General features: G+C 33.1%; 2 long non-coding RNA genes across 3 annotated transcripts; one reads left to right on the forward strand and one right to left on the reverse strand.

Annotated features, from left to right (window-relative positions):
- Positions 1-8,645: 8,645 nt before the first annotated feature.
- Positions 8,646-10,145, forward strand: LOC140441380 (uncharacterized). The gene is made up of 2 exons (XR_011950986.1): positions 8,646-9,019; positions 9,279-10,145. It is a non-coding gene; the product is annotated as an uncharacterized lncRNA (long non-coding RNA).
- A 151-nt stretch (positions 10,146-10,296) lies between these two features.
- On the reverse strand, positions 10,297-12,531 carry LOC140441381 (uncharacterized). 2 transcript variants are annotated; one of them, XR_011950988.1, is made up of 4 exons: positions 12,379-12,531; positions 11,390-11,536; positions 11,191-11,241; positions 10,297-10,913 (listed from the first exon to the last, which is right to left on the reverse strand). It is a non-coding gene; the product is annotated as an uncharacterized lncRNA (long non-coding RNA). The 2 variants fall into 2 exon arrangements; XR_011950987.1 differs by having other exon boundaries at positions 11,390-12,531.
- Between the last annotated feature and the right edge of the window lie 404 nt (positions 12,532-12,935).

A 12,935-nucleotide genomic window follows, 5' to 3' on the forward strand; every position in this document is an offset into this window, starting at 1 on the left:
AGTTCTCTCAGCTGACTGGTTTTTTCCTCTCTCACTTATGACTTTTTCTTTGCTTCTTTGCCGGCAAAGATAACACTTTTCTATTTATCACATGGTTTTATCTGCACTAGAAATACGTCACATTTGTGTTAGACACATGTCTTACCTATGAGTTTTAGTGAAGTAAAGTTTCTTTATCTCTAGATATGCCCTCAATTTTTATAAACATAATTAGAATAGGTTGTCCTAAAAGGTTCGATTTGACAAAATCATATTGCACGGGTGATTGAATAATTAGTCAATTAATTAGTTAATCATTCTCCAGGGTACGTCCGATTGCAATGGTCTCATTAGTACTTTAATCTTCGTGAAGCCTCCTTCTTTTGACCCCTTAAGTAATGGCTTATCATTTACTTTTTATGAAAAATTTAATTTTTATATACAGACTATTACTATTCGACGATATTTCGAATTAGATTTGTGTACTAATAACTGTAGGTAATAAAGAATCTCTTTATGCAGAGTAAATAAGTTTGTAATTTCAGTCACAAGTCGTTTATATGGATAATAAACAGTTAAAATAAGTGTTCAAAATTTTAACTACCTATATCGGCGCTATTGATCTTGACAATGGCTACTTAGACATAGTATTTTTTAGTATGTAATATATTCTGGATCATATTACATACGTGCCAATATGCTGTACTAATACTGTTGAGCGATATTGATACATTTAATGTATGGAGGATATATTGTTCCCATTCCTATTTACTATGCACGTGTTTAAAAATAATATTTGAAAAAAATATATTGAAGGGAAGTACTTTTACCTATGGTAGCGACAATCAAATTTATTTCTTACACTTTAACGTTTCGTGGTAAAAATGATTTTGTGTGAAAATAATGGTAATTAAATAGATGCTTTGGAATATTTATTGAGTTCAATCTAACTGCAAGATTGGTATAATAAATTATTTATCCCTACAATATGTGATGAATTTATTTCTATTGTATTGAAATATCTGCAACTCATAAGAGTGAACAAATTACAGAAAGCGAAATTTTACTCTCTAATTATTGATTCAACACCTGATATAGATCAGCGTACCGTCATTCTTCACTATGTTCTTTTAAGTGGTATAAAAGAGGGATTTTTGAGATTTGAGACTCATCAAACTGATGGTTCGGTAGTCACTACATCTTTTTGCATTTGCTTTTTTAGGTATCGTCACAAAAATCGACAGCCGCCAAATCCGTTGGTATATAGCCAGTTTCATAAATTTTATTAAACAGATGAAGGAGAGATATTTTACCTGAACTTTGGAAGCACTTTATTATTTCACTCGGTATTTCATCTGGTCCCGTCGCTTTTTCGGTCTTTGCTAATCGTATTGCTTGTTCAATTTCGTCCATAGTTATGTCAGGTCCTGTAACTACTTCGTTAATTTTAAGCTCGGGCCTTTCATCACTAAACAGTTCCTCAATATACTCTTTCCATCTGTCTATTTTATGCGAATTAGTGATAGTCAGTTTTCCGTCTCTATCAACGTTGTTATTTGCCTGTTTTTTGTTCTGACCTGTCAGTTGTTTTATTTTTTTATACATATTAAATGAATCATGTTTTCCCTGTAATTCTTCAATTTCTGAACATTTGTTTTCGAAGTGTGTTTGTTTTGCAGATTTTATTTTAGTCCTTATCTCTTTATTAATTACTTTATACATTTCTACGTTTTGGTTCTTAAAATTGCGTCTTTTTTCGATCAAATTCAAAATCTCATCTTTCATCCACTGTTGCTTTTTTTGACTGCTCTATTTTAAGTTTGGAGTTGAGTTGCTTATAATCGTTTTGATTTGGTTCCAATGATCCTCGATGGATTCTTGTTGTTCATAATTATCAAAATTGCTCTCTAAATTGTTTGCAATCATCTGGCTATTGTTTCTAATAAAATCCATATACAGTTTGTTATAGGATCGTTGTTGCTTTATCCGTTTAAGTTTTAATTTTATTTCTGCTAACAACAGATTGTGATCAGATGGAACATCGGCACCAGGAAGAGTTTTTACAGACTTTGCTGCATTTCTGTAACGCTCACTGATAGTTATGTAGTCAATTTGATTTCTGACGATATTACGGGGAGTGTTTGCTGGAGATTTCCATGTAAATAATCTCCGTTTAGGTAGTTTGAAAAAGGTGTTCTTTATACATAGGTTATGTTCTTTGCGGAGCACAGAGCCACCTTCTCTGTCACTCACGTGGGTAACTCCAATCTGGCGCGTCCATGTCGCGGGGATTGGCATCTATCATTTCAGTAGGCCGGAGTGAATACATGGCCAAGTCCAGATCGGGACCTAGTTCTGTGGGGTATAATACTGACCCCTACCTAGGGATACAAGTGAAGACCACAACGGTAGGCACGACGGAGAAGAAGATCTTCGGTGCGACGTGGATGGCGGAAGTGGCATCCCTGGATTTTAGGGATGGTATAAAATCAAACCGATAGCGTCTGACCCATATTGGGCGGTTGTCAATAGCGTCTGTACCCATAATGGGCGGCTGAACTAAAAACTCGTCAACACGTAAAGCAAGCGTGACGTTTTAATTGCTATTACCCCTTTATTATGTCAGATACAAATACAAAAACGGATTTACCCGAGGTGAGTAGAAAGAAAAATTCAGAATCTCACACTGATAGACTATCAGTCAGTCCCACAGGTTCTGGGGGAGACAAAATTCTGACATATTTTAGAAAACCATCTAACAGATATATATTTCTAAAAATTGCAACTTTCAATGCAAGAACCCTGCTATCAGAAGAAAAAATCATAGAAATGGCATCTGAACTTAATAAAATCAATTGGGACATTGTTGGAGTCGCTGAGGTTAGAAGGAAAGGAGAAAGCCTAATCACTTTAAAATTCACATTTCACATTTTCATTATTTCTATTATGTCGGAGAAAACGATTGGAATGGAGGTATTGGGCTCTTTATTAATAAAAAACTAGCTGAGAATATCATACGAGTATCAGTAAAAGCAGTTTCCACAAGAGTTATACTTGCAAAATTACAACTAAACACCCGTTACTCCATAAAGATCATTCAAGTCTATGGACCAACATCGAGTCACGCTGACGAAGAAATAGAACAGTTCTATGATGACTTGTACACAGCTGTTTCAGAAGACCAAGAACATTTTACGGTAATATGTGGCGACTTTAATGACAAAATAGGAATAAGCACTGATCCAGCTGAAAATGCCCTCGGAAATTTTGGCACACCAGATAGACGCGAAAGGGGCAAAATACTCTTAAATTTCCTATTAGAAAACAATCTATATTTAATGAATAGCTTCTTCTATAAGGAAATTCATAGAAGATGGACTTGGAAGAGCCCCGATGGTAAGACAAAAAATGAGATCGACTTCATCATCACTGACAAAAAACATATAGTCAAAGATGTTACAGTCCTAAATCAATTTAGAGATTTCTCAATACAACAAGAGAAGACGTAAATAACCTAAACGAAGAAATAGTAGATACATTACATAAGCTCAGGAAAAATCTGGCCCTAAACATGGAAAAGAACAAAAAATTAGTAAAGAAACGAAACAAAAAATGGAAGACAGTAGAATGATCAGAAGTCAAGGAAATGTTGACTCACAAGATATAAACAGCATCAATAAAGAAATCTCTAAAGCCATCAGACGGAATATTAGAAAATACAACAACAAGAAAATTATAAAAACTATAGAAGACAACAAAAGCATGAAAGCATTGAGGAGAAAAATGGAAAATAAAAAAGAAATCTTCCAACTTAAAGACAAAAATTGTAATATTATCTCAGATAGACCAAGCATATTACATATAGTAGAAAGTTTCTATGAAACATTATATAAAAGTCAAGTTATTCCAGAGCTCATCGAACAACCAATACAAAAGGTACATAATGTAGGATCGGAGGATATACCAGATATATCACGAGAGGAAATTCAACATGCCCTCAAAAATATGAAAAATAATAGACCTCCGGGGGAAGATGGTGTAGTCATTGAGACAATTAAACTAGGAGGTCCACTTTTGATGTCCCGAATCCAAACACTTTTTAATCTATGTCTGCATAGTGAAAACATTCCAAGTACATGGAAGAATTTGGTTACAATCCTCCTCCACAAAAAAGGGGATAAATCAGATCTCAAAAATTATAGGCCAATTAGTTTGCTTAACCACCTATACAAGCTCTTTACTCGAACACTGACAAACAGATTAGAAGCAAAACTCGATTTCTATCAATCAGAAGAACAGGCAGGATTTCGAGCGGGACACGGAACAAACGACCATTTGCAATGCCTTAAAACTCTAGTTGAAAAGTCTATCGAATATAACAGACACCTTGCTCTTATCTTTGTCGACTTCCGCAAAGGATTTGACACAGTCGAAACAGTTGCTATCTTAAAAGCACTATCAGAATGCAGAATAGATCACAGGTATGCAAATATTATTCGAAATATATACGAAAATGCGACAACAACCGTTAACCTCCACTGCATAACTGAGAAGATAAAAATTGGCAGAGGGGTACGGCAGGGAGATACCTTGTCGCCAAAACTATTTATAGCAGTTGTGGAGTACGCATTTAAACGGCTAGAGTGGGAATCAAAGGGTATTAGCATCGATGGAAAGATATTCAATCATCTCAGATATGCCGATGATATTGTTCTCATAACAGACAACTTAGGAGAAGCCAGAGTTATGCTATAATAACTACAGCAAGCAACCCAGAAAGTCGATTTAAAAATAAACTATGGAAAAACAAAAATGATGACCAATCTCGTCCCCAATGAGCTAATAGAAATCGAAAAGTCGCCCATAGAACTTGTGGAAAAATATGTGTATTTGGGTCACGAAATAAGGTTAACGCGAGATAACCAAACATGCGAGCTACTTAGAAGAATAAGTCTGAGTTGGGCTGCATTCGGAAAAATGAGAGACGTATATTAAACAAATATACCGATCCATTTAAAAAGAAAAGCTTTTAACCTGTGCGTTCTACCAGTCCTCACATACGGAGCAGAAACCTTAACTCTAACAAAAACATCAGCCGACAAATTGAGAAGGACACAACGAAAGATGGAGAGATCATGCTTGGAATAAGCTTAAGAAATAGAATAAGAAACGAGGAAGTTCGTAGACGAACCGGAGTGGAAGACATTATCGAACATATTACAAGGCAAAAATGGAGATGTGCAGGACATGTTGCAAGAATGAAAGACGACAGTTGGATAAAAAAATTGCTTGAGTGAAGACCACGGACTGACAAGCGAAGCCGAGGGAAGACCCCAACGCGATGGACCGACGACCTCAAAGAATCGTGACCAATTGGATAGCAGAGGTGCAGAACAGAAGCAGATGGAAAAAGTCTAGAGGAGGCCTATGTTCAACAATGGACAACTCAGGGCTGATTGATGATGATGATGTTCTTTGCAAAATCTGAGAAATAATCTCCTCTTTCATTTCTATCACCCAGTCCATAACATCCAATAATGTTACTTTGTCTGCCTTTTCCTATCTTAGCATTAAGGTCACCCATCAGAATAGTAAGATCTCTAGTCTTGAGTTGGTTAGTGACGGTCTTACATCGGCGTAGAACTTTTCAAGTTCTTCCAGTTCACTTCCGCTGTCGGTGCATACACTATATATACCTATATATATATATATATATATATATATATATATATATATATATATATATATACACATCACCGGCAAAATAACGGAACACCTTAAACAATGGGTCATCTTAGATGTCTCGAATTTCCTAAACCTTGAGTGATTTGAGTGATTTTTTTAGTATGTTCTAGTTATAATATTTAAGAATATCGATGTAATAATATTGTTGCTAGACAGGTCAGTTTCATTTTATACCGGGTGTTAACAATCATACTGTGTTTTTTCCTTAAAGTTGGATAATGAAAAAGTTAGGTACTTTAACAACTAGCCACGTTTTTCATCAATAAATGCTCATTTTCTGCTTAGTTTCACCGGCATATTTAAAGAAACAACCATAAAATCTGAGTATTTTCTCTCTAGTCTATATATTGTTAATATTGTTTAGGTCATATCATAATACGAAAGTTGGTGAAGTATTTTGAATTTATATTACAATGGTAGTACAATATGAAACCTGTTTAAGAAGACAATAAACACAAAGATGTCATACTCAAAGAAAATACGGATTTTAAACACATTAACTTTATTGTACACTTTGGAACTTAAATAACGCTATCGATCAGTTGTTGAGGCAGTCTCTCCCATTCCTCAATCAAAGCAATTCTGACTTCCTCTCTGTTTTGAATAGCAGGAACCCGTGCCCTAAGTTTTCTGCCTAGCATGTCCCACACATGCTCTATCGGGTTCAGGTCTGGGAACAACAAGCTGGCCAATTCATCGTTGTTATACCCACTTGTAATAAGAATCTCTTACACAGCCTGCGACGTGTGGGCGCGCATTATCCTGCATTAAAATAAAATTTTCGCCAATATATGATGTAAAAGGTACCACATGGTCTTGAGAATATCTCTGATATACCTATCTGCTGTTATGCTCCATCATCAATCACCACTAACTCTATTCTTGCTCCCAAACGTATACCGCCCCACACCATAATTGAACCTCCACCAAAAGGTAGGGTCGTAGTAAAATTGAAAGGGGCATTTCGTTCTCCTTGGCGTTGATACAATCTTTCTGTACCGTCGATGTAATTTACACAGAAACGGCTCTCGTCCGTAAAGAGAATTTGACTCCAGTGGATATCATTCCAATTTTGATGTACTCGACCAAATTGTAGTCGTGCTAAACGATGGGGTCTCTGGAGTCTGGGAGCTTTTATTGGCACATATAACTTGAGACCGGCTTCTTTAAGTCTCCTTCTTACTGTGCGCTCACTTATGGTAGTTCACGAACATTTTGCAAAAGGTTGTTGTTTGAACTGCCGTTTGAACGTCTACTACGTAATGTTTGCAACGTTATAAATCGATCATCTACAACCGTGGTCAAACGTTTTCTACCTTGTCCTCCCCTTCTTCTTACATACTCCTCGGTTTGTCTCAACGACTTACACAACGATGGATGGTTGATGGTGATTTACCAAATATTCTAGCAACTTCCCTGTACGTTCGACTATTTTCGACCATTGTTACGGCCCTAGCAATATCATTCGGTATTAAATCACCCATTTTTACTTACTCTATGCAATAAGAACATCACTGATTAGAACAAATCAAAAGAAAAATCACATCCAACAAACTCAAACAAATTAACTTATTAATTAAATACAAGTTTGTACTTGTTATCAACAGACAGAACGACTGTCAAATGTAAAACACAATACAAATAAACAAATTAATTTGACATTTTGACATTTAAGGCTTTCTTGTGACAAGGAGTATTCAAAGCTATGTAGATATAGTCTATAAAATACAAATATAAAGAAATATTGCATTAATAACGTGTTCCTTTAAATTTGCCGGTGTGTGTATTAAATTGTTTACTTTTCATAGCCTACTTTAGGCTTGTTTATTAAACTAAGCAGAAAATGAGGATTTATTGATGAAAAACATGGCTAGTTGTTAACGTATCTAACTTTTTTATTATCAAACACAAACAAATGAATCAAAAAAGAAAATGTTAAGAAAGCCTGAGGCTATAATTGGGTTTTAATTTCAATATTTTGTATATGATAGAATATTCCACAGGGTGTTCCGAACTCTAAGAAAAAAACACAGTATGATTGTTACACCCGGTATAAAATGACATTGACCTGTCTAGCAACAATAATATTTCATCGATATTCTTAAATAATATAACTATAACATACTAAAAAAATCACTAAAATCAGGTTTAGGAAATTCGAGACTTACGGTTAGACTACAAACACAACTATTTGGGTATGCAGCGGAAGATAGGACGAAGAAATACTCTTTTCGTCATCATTTGTAGGAGTCAGATGAGTTGTCTATTTCATTGTATAAACACCATGACAACTAACCTCCATGTGTAAGATACAAAATAATTTTTATTCTCTAATTTGTACTAATTTTGTTTATTGTATCACCCTGACAATGCAAATAAAGATTTGCGAAAGCTTGGTAGACTAAAAAGAGTATTTCTTTGTCCTATCTTCCGCTGCATACCCAAATAGTTGTGTTTGTATATATATATATATATATATATATATATATATATATATATATATATATATATATATATTATTGTGTCTACTTTGACTCTATTGATGTTTATAGATGTAATCTACTTCAATTAATTATTTCATTAATTAATTAAATCAAAACATAAATAAAATATAAATCTCAGGGATGAATGATCCTATCACTACTTACTTTTGTGGCTGTAAATATTTCTCAGTGGTTTCCTTATAGGGATAGATAAAAGACAATTAAAGTAATACACATATGAATTTTAATTAGAAATTATAAAAATCGTTTATTTTATCAAAATGGAAATCGATATTCAATATTACAAATTTTATTTATTCTCCTATCTTTACCCTAATAGCACACGTACGTCCAATGGACGTCCATAGTACGTCCCTTTAGCATAGAACGGACTTTAAGGACGTCCGTCGAACGTCCGCTTGTAACGATACGATCGTTAATAGTCTAATACTTCGAACGTTAGCAAAATCTTCCAAATAATGAAACCGAATCCCTACATAGCTACTAATTCGCCGCCGTAAAAGTAGGCAATTTATAATACAATTTTATATATCGATTTACAATAGAATCGATTTCCTTGTCATTAAAGAGACAGCGAATACTGGCCAGTGGCCATGTTCATTTCCGAACAGAACTTCAAGAAGGAATGAGTTAAATTATCACGGCAGGCAGGACTTAGGAGATGGAATAATTTTTAAGTTATTTATGGGTTTTTGGAAATGTGAAATTTGAGTTTGAAGAAGTATTTAGTTTATGTATCGTTTTATTTAGAAAGTTACGTTGTTTTATGGTAAAATCCCTCCGAGGTTCTGGTAAGTACTTTCAATCCACGTACATCTTCCATTTAAACTTGCCAGTTCTCAATCATTTAAATCTTCTCACCTTATTAGACCTATCCAAAAATCATTCTTATTTTTTATATACATATATAAGTAAATTCCAGTATGGAAATATTAAATATTTCAGTCAAGGTCACTTAATGACCAATACATTCCAGTTTTTGTCATGTGAACAAAAACTATAAGTATATGAAGACAGAATAAAAAGATTTTTTTTTCTGTTCTTTTATAGCCTGCCGTCTCCAATCATTGAACCTATCTTGGTCTTTTTTTTTTGGGAGAAGAATATTTTTAATTTTGGATTTGGGAAGAATTTATTTTGGGAAGAATTTTAGTTTGATTTTCTGGTTGGTCTACCATCCGTGGCAGATAGAAAAAACATAGGCTGATCCATCCTAGAGCCCATCCACTACCTAGACCCTGGACAGCGGATTAGGGAACTGCCTTTCCAGCAAAAGGGTTACTAAGGACATTTACTTTCTAGTTAAAGCTGTTAATAATTCAAATTAATTTTTTTTTATATTACATATTATATCCTCGGATACTTAGGGCTTCAGCCTAAGTGGGTTACGAAACAGATTTGTGCACAATCCCTGGTTAGTACCCTCAACTATTTGAATCCTTTCAATTGCTTTAATTTTGTTATTCCTTATTTACTTTAAATTTATCTATTTATTAATATTTTATATTACACTCAATGGGTTGTCACGATATATTATCCAATTTTATGGTAATTTGTATATACCCTCATATATCAGATTGATGTATGTATTGTTCTAGTGTCTTAAGTGACTAGGCTCAGATTTTTAAAAACTGCCCTTTTTATAACTTGTATAAGCATTTAATTATTTTTTTAAATATTTTAATTACTATTTACTCCAAGTGAGTTATCCTTAACAGTAATCCCAGATCATTTTATCTCATTGTTAGAGAACTGGGTAGACCAAATTTTGTAAATAATTATATTTTGGGTCATATTTTTAGGTAACTGTTTTTTTTTGGAAATATATATTTTGGGGATATATTTTAATAATTGGTTAATGTATATAAGTATAAGGGTTGGGATAGTACATAAGATTGGAATATAGTGTATAAAGCATTTCTGATTTTTATTTGTTTCCTATCATCTTTTATTGTTCAGTTAATATATAACTACATAGGTATACCCCAAATTGGTGTGATATTCAAAATTCACCCTGGCGCCCATCTCAAGATCATCTTAGGATTGATCTAACCTTAGGTTACTACAGGCAAGCAAACGTGCCAACCTCCTCTCTGAGGACTACTCTCATTCTCTTGAGCTAAGCCTATTCTATTGTAGTACTTCAAGTAAATTTTATATTTTCTTTTGTATTGGTTACATTCCCTTTATTTAACCTTATTAAAATAATAATTAATTAATTTTTAATTTTATTCAACCATAAATCTTACATAATTCCTAATATTGGCTTCACCATCTTAGGCTTTTCCCTTTTAATGTGCAACAATTAGCTCTCCTTTTTTTAATCGGTAACACGCTTTGGTCCCAATTACGTAAAATCAGACAAGTCAATTGTTGAGTTTTAAAGTTAAAATCATAAGTATGAAAAAGATCAATACTTAATATGGAACTTTGTCTATTTTATTTCAGCAGTAGATAAATTTTTAGGTACCTATTTTTAATAAATAAAAATGTCTCAAAAACTGATTGTCCCTTTCTGTTCACTAACCACACAATTTAACCATTACAAAATTATCATATTTGCTAATACAACATGCAAATTAAATTTTATCTGCCCTCTCTTCAGATCCCCTCATATATTTCATTATCAAGTTTCAATTGCCTTCCCCATGGCAACGCTGGTTTTGGAGTTTTTTCAAGCAGCATCTGAAAACAAAATTAATGTACATTCATAAATTGAACAAACTAATTTCAGATGTAGTTCATTATACTTTGCTTATTGTGAATAAATCATCATTCAAAGGCGTAAAATTAAACACATGAATTTCAAGTGCTGTGGTTTTAATGAATCTCACCTGAACTAGAAGAATACCAACCCGACCATTGGTATTTATTTCTAATGACCAAATAAGCAGTAATTACACTTTGATACTTAAAAAACAAAAATAACAGTGTATAAATAAAATATAAGCCAACAACAAACCTTCATCTCATATAGCTAGCTGTAGTTCTTAAAGCAATCTCATAGCCAGACCTGAAAATTTGTGAGTTGGTAAATTTTGCCATCTAAATTACATATGACACAGTTAACAATATGCTTCATTGGCTATATGTGGCCACTTAAGCGATAGTGTAAATTCTTAAATGTACCTTAAATTGATTTATTTTTACAAGTTACAAACCTTTTAAAATCAGAGCTATATGTGTGTCTTCAAAAGCTTTATATTGATTTTTCCATAGCCAACTATATTTTCGTTGAATTTTATTGATCAGCTTCTTATGGCTTCTCCTAACAAATTCGTCTTATCAATTTTGGAAAGCTCATTATCCTAAAATATAAATCAACATGTAATAGTAATCTAACTACCCCACAAACTTGATCATCCATGCTTAATTATTTTAGCTTAAACTATCTAATAAAAACACAGCCTCTGTTACAAAATCAATCAAACATTCATTTGCAAATTTTGGCTTCTCATAACCATGGTGAATGCCTATTAAACCTACAATTTTAGGATATATAAACAAATTGCACAAACTAGGATAAAAATGACTACTAAAACTCTTTTTAGTGGGATTTCATCAAAATTTACACAAATATAACATTGTTTTTTTGCCAAGATAAAAATACCTACCTTTGAAATTTGAATCCTGTGAATCAGAGTATTTGTTCTCTAGGTGAAGCAAGAAGGGTTCTAGCATCTGAAGGCAAATGAGAAAGATCAGGAACTTCTTTATGAATTTTTAATAAATCACCTAGTATTAAAGGAAAAAGTCCAGTTGCATAACTTATTGGAAAAATTAAAAATATCTCGATAAGGTTCTCCAGAATTCTCGTTACAACCATATTTGGACCCTTCTTCAGTTTCATTGAAAGAAGAGCTTTGTAAATGAGGTCGTCCACGTGGTAATTTGGATTATTTTAGGTACTTAACATGTTAATAAAAAGTTTAAATCGGAAGTATTGTAACCTGAACTATTTGAACTGAAACTCTCATCAAAATGATCAGTTAACGATTCCGAAGAGTGGTTTGAAGGAGATGGAATATCGGGGCTATTAATAATTTCAACAATATTATCTACGTTTTTCGTACCCATTCTCTATTGATGACGCTTAGAAACAAATCGTTTTCTTTTAAACATAACTAATTTTAGAAAAAATTACACTTACCTTTTTGTAATAAAATAAAAACCAAACTCGGAAGTAACCTAACAAATGGTACCAAACCTTTAACGATATACCAATGCTATAACCAAAACAAGCATCAAAAAAGGTTGCTATATAATTCACACCATTTGCACTTTATACTGCTTAAATAGAATTCTTTTATAAATAGAATTCTTTTAAGCATTAATAATATTATAATTAAACTGTGCCATTTGTTTAAATAGGTATGACATGACAATGACAATTAATATAAAATATAATCACCATTCATTACATGATACTATGATTAAGAAGATAAGATATTGCGCATAAGTCGTGACGTAATTGGAGACCTGCACGTTCGTAATGTCAGTTTTTTGTATGTGTCAATAAATAATCTTTAATAAATAGTTTGGAGATATCCTTTTGTGTACGATTATTGTAATTATTAAACCTTTTTTTAATATTATTATTTTGCTAATCGAATAATTTCATCACAGAATGTATAAAAATCCCATTTAACTTTAACAAGAATTCAAATTCTGGTCTCCAATGACGGCATGCGCGAACACGACCGATTT

This window comes from Diabrotica undecimpunctata, chromosome 5 (assembly GCF_040954645.1).
Source record: "Diabrotica undecimpunctata isolate CICGRU chromosome 5, icDiaUnde3, whole genome shotgun sequence".
Lineage (NCBI taxonomy): Eukaryota > Metazoa > Arthropoda > Insecta > Coleoptera > Chrysomelidae > Diabrotica > Diabrotica undecimpunctata.